The sequence below is a fragment of the Piliocolobus tephrosceles genome, chromosome 15 (genome assembly GCF_002776525.5).
Source record: "Piliocolobus tephrosceles isolate RC106 chromosome 15, ASM277652v3, whole genome shotgun sequence".
Classification (NCBI taxonomy): Eukaryota; Metazoa; Chordata; class Mammalia; order Primates; family Cercopithecidae; genus Piliocolobus; species Piliocolobus tephrosceles.
Window position 1 is genome coordinate 66,644,147 of NC_045448.1, and position 9,473 is coordinate 66,653,619.

A 9,473-nucleotide genomic window follows, 5' to 3' on the forward strand; every position below is an offset into this window, starting at 1 on the left:
CTGCTTGCTTTCACGTTGTTTTCTTCTATGTCTTTTCACCCATATACATTTTTAACAATCGTGATGCCAATGTATTACTTTAAGGACATTTTTAAAAAATTGACACTTTTAGAGAATACTCCCCCTACTCCCCAGTATGTTTTGGGAGGAGAACATCCATTCCCTCTTTTCTTCTTTCCGTGGTTTTATTTTCTGTTCTCTTTCTTCTTTTTCTTCCCCATGCATGGTTGGATGGTCAATATTAATCTCTACTCCTCCCGTGGATCCCTGAGTCAAATGTCTGGGCTATAAGAATTTCTCTGGAGGGGCTGTACTCCCTCTCCAAGGTGGCTGAGTAACATTCTACATATGGCAGGCACATGGCTGCACGTTCTGTCATGGTGTGGGATCGGATGCTGATTGACACAGCACGAATAGCAACTTTATTTTATATTCCCAAAGCTCAACTCAGCTGTACTTCTCACCACGTAGCAGAGGCTGGACCAAAGGCTGGGAGCAACTGGGAGTGTTTGGGTGAGTTTGGATATTTAATTTTGCTCTGATCCATTGAGAGACAGGGAGGGAAGAATGTGTGTGGCACAGAGCCTCTGGAGTGTAAGTGACACTCTGAAAGCATTCCCTTCTTCCTCTGCGGCTTCTCCCGGATCTCATAGAAACAGGGGACCACATAGAAAATGCTTAAGTTTAAAGTCTAACTGGTGCATTTAGGGAATTGAGGGAGAAGGGAACTCTTGTAAAGTAGTAGAAAGACCCCCAACATAGAAGTAAGAAAAAAGCCTTTACAATATCTGAAGACATATTAAAATAAATAGGACTGTCTTGCTTTTCCCTCCCTGACAAGATTTTTTATGTAACCACACAAGCATAATCACTGTGTCTGGAAGACTTGGGGACTCCACAAACACCTGATGGATTCAAGACAGAGGCTTGGAGGGCTGTGCTGATGGGGGCTGAACCCCAGAGAAAGATTCTTGTGTAGTCCCATGTATTATAACCCCTCCCCATATACATATTTCATTGTATCTAAGGATCCATCCAGTGTAATAGAGGCCATTATTTTATGTTTCACTAAGAAATACAAATAGTCACCTATTAAGTTATATTATGCCATTGGTTGTAGGATGCATTTTGATTTTACAGATGCTAATACATGAACAACTTAAGAATAGGTGAGGTACAGTAGTTCAAGATCTACAAATCCTAGGAGGCGGCAGAGAGGACCTGCCCTTCATCCAGTTCTCTTTACCAACACACTAAGGTGTAAGTCCAGCACTTCCCTGGGCTTCTCTTTAGTGAGCTGAGTAGGCCTTCCTTGGTATATCTCACCCAGCTGATGATTAGAAGTGGCTCTGGCCCTCTCCACGTCTCCTATGTGCTTTGGAAAGTTAAAATTGTCTTCAAAGTTCTGAGATGAGCGAATTTGTGAAATGGATGGTATATGCTTTTCAGACATCTCCGTCTTGCTGAATCCAGTTTATTGTTGTGGCAGGCACTCCACTGACAATTCTCCCTAATACTGTGTGGCTTCATATCCCATGCCACCTATCCAGGCTGTACTGTGGAACCCAATCACTGTGTTTATGTTGGGAAGCTTCTCCAAACTCCTTTCTTTTCTTTTTTTTTTTTTAATCTCTCCACATTAAAACTTATCTGTCCTGGGTCCCATTCCCTTAGCTCCTTGCTAGGTAACTAGCTAGTTACTTGGGGACTGAATAGTGATAAGCTAATAAAACCTAAGGTCAGGCCAGTAATGGTGGCTTACACCTGCAATCCCAGCAGTTTGGGAGGCCGAGGCGGGTGGATCGCCTGAGATCAGGGGTTCAAGACCAGCCTGACCAACATGGTGAAACCCCATCTGTACTGAAAGTACAAAAATTGGTCAGGCGTGGTGGCCATTGCCTTTAATCCCAGCTACTCGGGAGGCTGAGGAAGGAGAATCGCTTGAACCTGGGAGGCAGAGGTTGCAGTGAGCCGAGATCGCACCATTGCACTTGAGCCTGGGCAACAAGAGCGAAGCTCTCTCAAACAAAACCGAACAAACAAACAAAACAAAAAAACCCTTAGGTTATTCCTCCAAGAAACACATTTTAAAGTTAATTGGGACCTCGTTGAAGCTCTTTAATTCTAAAAGTAATGAATGAGAGATCAAAATAATTAAGAAAACATTTGATCTGAAGAGCCATATTCTTCAGATCAGAGCATATACATAGTAACATGTTCTCAAGATTTTACCAGGTTAGTACACAGACTGACGAGAGGATCTAGAGGAGGTATAACAAACGCCAAAGCTGCTCCCCACCCCTGAGCCCATGGCACACACTATATTTGATCACAACACATTTTCTTATTGAGCTTGGACCCAACCTCCGAATCCCCCTAACAGAACCCTTACCCCAAGGAACTGGGGTTGACATATGAAATGAAGCCCATTTTCCAGCCCTGATATAAGTCTTAAGGGGCAGGGATATCTATCAGCTTACATACATTTTCTCAGTTTGAAGCACAGTCAGGTCCTTTCCATTTGGGACCTCTGGATCCATTCAGTTAAGGTGAAGGAAATAGTAAGAAAGTATATAGAGTCATGTTTTCAGAAATATCTCAGTTTAAATGCAGCAAGGCATTTGTCATAACTGTCAACTGGAGAAGGTATTTTTGGAGAATAGCATGTGCTTGTCCTATGTGGAGCTTCCCCAGGCAACACAGACAGAGAGAACTTGGGAAGGCTCTGGCTCAAGAGATGAATAAAGGGCTAGAGAGTGTCTGTGTGTGGCAACGTTGAAGAATGGATTAGCCTGGAAGGGAAAACCCTGCTGGATCACCTGAGAGTAGTCATCAAGTGCTAGGGTATTATTGTGGAAAGGGTGTTTGCTAGTTGTCTCTTCTGTCTTACTGGAGACAATACAGTGAAGGAACCTGTATTTCTTTAAGCAAACCTGTATGAAGGAAATACAGGTTTGCTTAAAGAAAGAGGTCTCAGGTAAGATCACATACACAACCAAGTATTTAAAATACACTAGATGCTCTTGTGTTGGGGGTGACCATCTGTGATGGAGTTGAGAGGCTACAAATTTCCTGCTACCAAGCAACTGACAACATGTAGGAGATACCCCCTTAAGAGCAAATGCTCCCATAATGCCTGTGTGGAGACTGTAGGCACTGTTCTCCATGCTTTACATAAATTGACTTATTGTACCCATTTCACAGATGAGGAACTGAGGCCTGGAGAAGTTCTATGAGTAATCTGGAGTCATACCACTGGCAGAGATTTGTGATTTACTTAGAGGTAGGATTCACACAAGACTGGATTCAGGCTCCAGAATCCATACCCTGAATCATAACCTTATGCTATCTCTCCAATCACTATTCTACTTGGCAGAATGAATTGATCCCCCAAAAATGTATAAAAGAGAGAGAACCTCCGTGGATTACTTAATTGCACTCACTGGGATACCCCAGTGGCCACTGAAATTCTCTGTAATAGATTGAGTGATTCTCTTCTAAACTCTGAGAGCAGCACAGTAGCCTCATCTGATTTGCATTCCAGTAAAAAGCATAGTCCTTCTTGACATGAAGACTGACAGTGAATGAATGAATGATGGTTGTATGTATGTGCGTAGGTATGTTTATTCTTAGCATCAGTCTAGTTTTGTACAATAAAGTAGGAAAGGGAAAAGAGCTGCTTCAGTCAAGGAGGGACATGCTGTTATGCCCATCGTCTTAGGTAGCCTCAGTACAGCCATAGTCAGGATTCAAGACTCTATTCCTGCTAAGGAACTCAACATTCATGTCTTGTTAAAACCTTACCCATCACTTAACTTTCTCCATGAAGACCTGCCAGACTCACTCCTTCCATACCAAACACTTCTTTCTTTCCCCTCTCCCAGCCTTTCTGAATGCACTTTATATAACTTCAACACAAAATGGCGTCTAAGAAATCCTAATAAAGTGTCAATTCTGGGAGTTTGCACGTGAGCTTCCCAGGAGACATGGCATGTCTTATTTATTTCATTCCTTGCTCAGAGTTCAGGTTTGGCCCAGAATGGGTATTTGAGAAATATCATTTGCATTCAACTGAGTTGAATATTTCCTCCCAATATCTAGCAGGTGAAGCAATACCAGGCCTAGGAAGGGGACTAAAGCACCACACCAGGGTTACTGCAATACCTGCTATTGATTTTCTTTGTTTAGAAAAGAGACACCTGGTTTTTGCTGTCAAGAGATTGATCACCCATATAGTAATAATTGCATTTATTAGCTCATTTTATAGCAGGAGAGATGAGGCCATCCAATTTTTTATTGGCAGATTTGAAAATATAATCTGGCTTTTGTTTCTTAGCCCAGTACTTGTTCCTCTGTAATTCTATTACAGACAAGTCTAAGTAAAGTTCTGGTAAGTGAGAGAAGTTGTAAATAAACTTATTTGCATCTAATAAGTTAGAGTCTTCAGGAAATAGTATCCAGGGTAGTGGTTCTGATGATATGGTCTGTGGGCCACGTGCCATGAGAAGCAGCTTGAGCTCTTATTTAAAATGCATAACTCGAGGCTGAGGCAGGAGGATTACCTGAGTTCAGGAGTTCGAGGCCAGCCCTGGGCAACATGGTGAAACCCCCTCTCTACTAAAAATGCAAAAAAAAAGTAGCCAGGTGTGGTGGCGTATGCCCGTAGTCCCAACTACCTGGGAGGCTGAGGAAGGAGAATCACTTGAACCCAGGAGGTGAAGGTTGTAGTGAGCCAAGATCGTGCCACTGTACTCCAGACTGGGCAACAGAGACAGACTCTGTCTGAAAAAAAAAAAAAAAAAAAAAATCTAAAAACATAAAATTAAAAAAAAAAAAGAAAAAAAGCATAACTCTTGGGCTTCTCCTCAGAACTACTGAATTAAATACCATGCCCCAGCCCAGGAATCTCCATGTTCTGTACATACCCTAGGTCATACTCATATCCATGAATTTAATGGGCCAGCTGGTCAAATGTTTTCCAACAGTAGAAACGTTTATCGGATAGATTTTTGCATTAAAAAAAGGTCTTAGGAGATGATTTAGCTCCATTCCCTTCAGTTACTTTCTTAAGGGGCCTTTCTTTTTGTATGTTGCTTTTCATCTTTCTGGATATTTAAAATGTCATGAAAAAAGAATAAAAGAACAGTATACTTTTTAAAACACTAGTTTCTGTGAACTTGCAATCTGGTCTGAGTCATATATATGTACATAAAAATTGTTTTCATATACATAGGAATCGTTAATTTGCTGGACTCCTACAATTGTGATGGACAAGTGTGTGTGTGTTCATGTGTGTGTGTTTGCACAAAGGGTTCTTCTCTGGCAGCTGGCTCCTCTAAAATGGGTCATCCTGCATAGAAGTAATTTGGGAAAGAATGAGACTTGGAGGAAACTCTGTCTGATTGAGTTTCCTTTCAAATGATGTTTTAATGCCCTTACTTTCCTACAGCCCCTTTTTCTCCCCCTGGTTTTCCCAGACAGCTTTTTATTTTTATTTTTTTTAGATGGAGTCTTGCCGTGTCACCCAGACTGGAGTGCAATGGAGTGATCTTGGCTCACTGCAACCTCCACCTCCTGGGTTTAAGTGATTCTCCTGATCCAGCCTCCCGAGTAGCTGGGATTATAGGCATGCACCACCACACCCAGTTTTTTTTTTTTTTTTTTTTTGTATCTTTAGTAGAGAAGGCATGAAGGCATTTCACCATGTTGACCAGGCTGGTCTCGAACTCCTGACCTCATGATTCACCCAGACAGCTTTTAATAGAATCCTGAGATAGGATCCACTCAGAGCAGCGTTAACAGAGAGGCACCATAACTGAGTGGCCAGAGGACTGGGAACCGAAGTGCCTGAACCCTTGCATGGGTTTCTCATTGACTTTCTTGCTCTGGCTCCCTGGGCCACGACACCTTCCTCTTCCTCATTTTCAGACTCTGCCTTGATTTCAGGGGCATGAGAAGCTACACATGACATCTCTCCAGGTCTGTATTTTGCTATCTGCAAAATTTATACTCCGTCAAAGCATCATCAAAGATGCTCCAAGGTTATTATTTTATTTATTTATTTATTTATTTATTTATTTATTTATTTATTTATTTATTTATTTTTAAATTTTACTTTAAGTTCTAGGGTACATGTGTGTGGTTTGTTACATATGTATACATCTGCCATGTTGGTGTGCTGCATCCATTAACTTGTCATTTACATTAGATGTATCTCCTAAAGCTATCGCTCCCCCCACCCCCAACACCTGGCAGGCCCTGGTGTGTGATGTTCCCCACCCTGTGTCCATGTGTTCTCATTGTTCAATTCCCACCTATGAGTGAGAATATGTGGTGTTTGGTTTTCTGTCCTTGTGATAGTTTGCTCAGAATGATGGTTTCCAGCTTCATCCATGTCCCTATAAAGGACATGAACTCATCCATTTTTGTGGCTGTGTAATATTCCATGGTGTATGTGTGCCACATTTTCTTAATCCAGTCTATCACTGATGGACATTTGGGTTGGTTCCAAGTCTTTGCTATTGTGAATACTGCTGCAATAAACATATGTGTGCATGTGTCTTATAGCAGCATGATTTATAATCCTTTGGGTATATACCCAGTAATGGGATGGCTGGGTCAAATGGTGTTTCTAGTTCAAGATCCTTGAGGAATCACTACACTGTCTTCCACAATGGTTGAACTAGTTTACAGTCCCGCCAACAGTGTAAAAGCGTTCCTATTATTTTGTTTTTAAAGTATACTTAGTTCCCTTGGATCAAGAGGTTAAATTTCTGCCAGGAAGGTGCTAATCAAGCCTGGCCTGCTGCACTATTGAAACTTAAGTTTTTCTCTTAGAGAGAATTTTCAAATAGGATTAATACTGCAATCTCGAAAATCGAGGCTCTAGAATCTGAATATAATTTAATAAATCATCTGGTCTAGTGGGCACGGAAACCCAAAGAGATAAGAATTTCCCAAGGTCACACAGCAAGTCAGCGGCAGAGCTGGTGTATCCAGTCTCCAGATTCCTGGTCCAGTATTCATCCCAGAATGGGACAAGAAAATGGCCTGTCTCTTCTATGGCAGATCTTTTGAGCATGCCCATTAGAACTGCTGAGGAGTAGGAGAGTTCCCAAGCATCGGTGATTTGGGTTGAGAGGATGGCATCCCTCAGGCAGAAATGCACTTGGAGTCTTTGCTTTTCTTTTCAGGACAGACAAGCATTTTTCACAGCAAAAATGGATAATTTTACAAATCGTATTCACCCAAGGTCTTTGCAAATTGTACTAATGCTGAAAAATTAAAACATAGAAGGAGTTTGTTTTTCACTCATTCACATTGCTGTATGGTAGCCCAATTGGAAAGAGACTGTAAGCCCTTCTGATATTATCTGTGCAGTGTTGGTACAGCTACCTACTCTCTGTGTGTCACATTGTTTTCTTCTTTAAAATGAGCCTGACAGGATCTGCCTTATGTAATTTCCGAGATCGTTTTATAAAAGAAATGAGGCTGGGTGCAGTGGCTCATGCCTGTAATCCAAGCACTTAGGGAGGCCAAGGCAGGTGGATCACTTGAGGCCAGGAGTTCAAGACCAACCTGACCAACATGGTGAAACACCGTCTCTACTAAAAGCACAAAAATTAGCCCAGTTACTGGGAGCCTGAGGCAGAAGAATTGCTTGAACCCAGGAAGTGGAGGTTGCAGTGAGCCAAGATCATTCCACTGCATTCCAGCCTGGGCAACTGAGTGAAACTCTGTCTCAAAAAAAAAAAAAAAAAAAAAAAAAAAAAAAAAAAAGAAAGAAAGAAAAAAAAAGAAATGAGATAACAGTTGTAATATTTAAAAAATTAGAATGTTATATGAGATTATATTAGTCTGTTTTCACACTGCTATAAAGAACTACCAAAGACTGGGCAATTTATAAAGAAAAAGGTTTAATTGACTCACAGTTCTGCATGGCAGGGGAGGCCTCAGGAAACTTACAACCATGATGGAAGTCAAAGGGGAAGCAAGGCACATCTTACATGGTGGCAGGAGAGAGTGAGAGTGAGGGGAAAAGTGCCACACTTTTAGACCATCGGCTCTCATGAGAACTGTATCATGGGAACAGCAAGGGGGAAAAGCATCTCCATGATCCAATCACTTTCCACCGGGTCACTCCACTTACATGTGGGGATTACAATTCAACATGAAATTTGGGTGGGGACATGGAGCCAAACCATATCAGAGATTTGCTGAGATCTGATAAAACTGTTACGTATTTCAAGAGTACAACAGCCATTGAAAGAAAAATGAAAAAAATTTTAAAAGATAGGGATCAGAGAGTGAGACTATCATTCATCCTCACCTTACAGCTTTAACACAGGCTGGCTGGCCACTTGGAGGTTTGCATTTAAGTGAATGAGTGGGTGACCCTGCCTGTGCGCCATTCTCAGTTATTTGTTGGCCTTTGCTGGTCAGAATTCAAAGTATAACATTTCTCTGGGATATTTTGTTTCCCTCGTTCTCTGCAACTTGAGTGGAAAGCTCCAGAAGGGTGCAGTAATTGCCCAATGACATCAAATTTTCCAAAGAGTCAGAGAGCCAAAGTCAGTCAGCTTGGTGAGAAAACAAATGAAGCAAATACTAAAATAACACTGAGGGCAGAGCCCCCCGCCAGAACCTGCCACAAAGATATGAAGGTTGATTAGAATAATTATTTTAATTGAATTATCATTTTAAATCAATTAAAGGGAAGGATTTCAATGGAAGAATGCCAAATCCTATTCATGTGATCCATTCGCTGGGCTGTGTGTTGGGAGCCTAAATGGTCCGCGTGATGGCTGAGCACGCTCATGCCCTCTTCAATAAACACTCTCAAAACTTCTCACAATTGAGCTTCACACCCAAGGCTGCAGACCTGGGCTGTGCTGAGCCCTGTAATGGGATAACTCGGAGTGATTATGTGGTTTAGTAAATATCCATAAATTAAGGATAGTGTTTGAAGGATGCCAATAACGACCTCAGTTTCCCAGTATCCCCCAGAGAAGTGAATTAATTCTTTTAAGAGTTCGGGGCAAAGGCAAGCCGGGACAGAGAAGATTAGCTCCTTCTATTTCTTCTCTCCCATAATTGGTTACCTTTCTGGTCCCTCCCAGAGCACTGGAAGTGTTTCACACAATCTCTGGGTCTCGACAATAATGTACTTCGAAAAGGAGGCTGATTACGTTGACTGAAATCCATCCTGGCAAAAAGGCTTTTGCTGCAGCTGGTTCCATTTACATTTTGTATTTTTGGAGCTTGTTCCCGTTCCAGGGAGGGATGGGATAATTGATTTAAATCAAATTATGAAACGTGATACTTTGAATTCCTAAAAACATGTTTCCTGGCACTGCCTGCAGCAATGGAGCCCTCGCAGGTACGGTGGAATGGGATGGGCGTGGGATTGCCTTTCTTGACGCGCGCGTGTGTGTGTGTGTGTGTGTGTGTGTGTGTGTGTGTGTGTGTGTGTG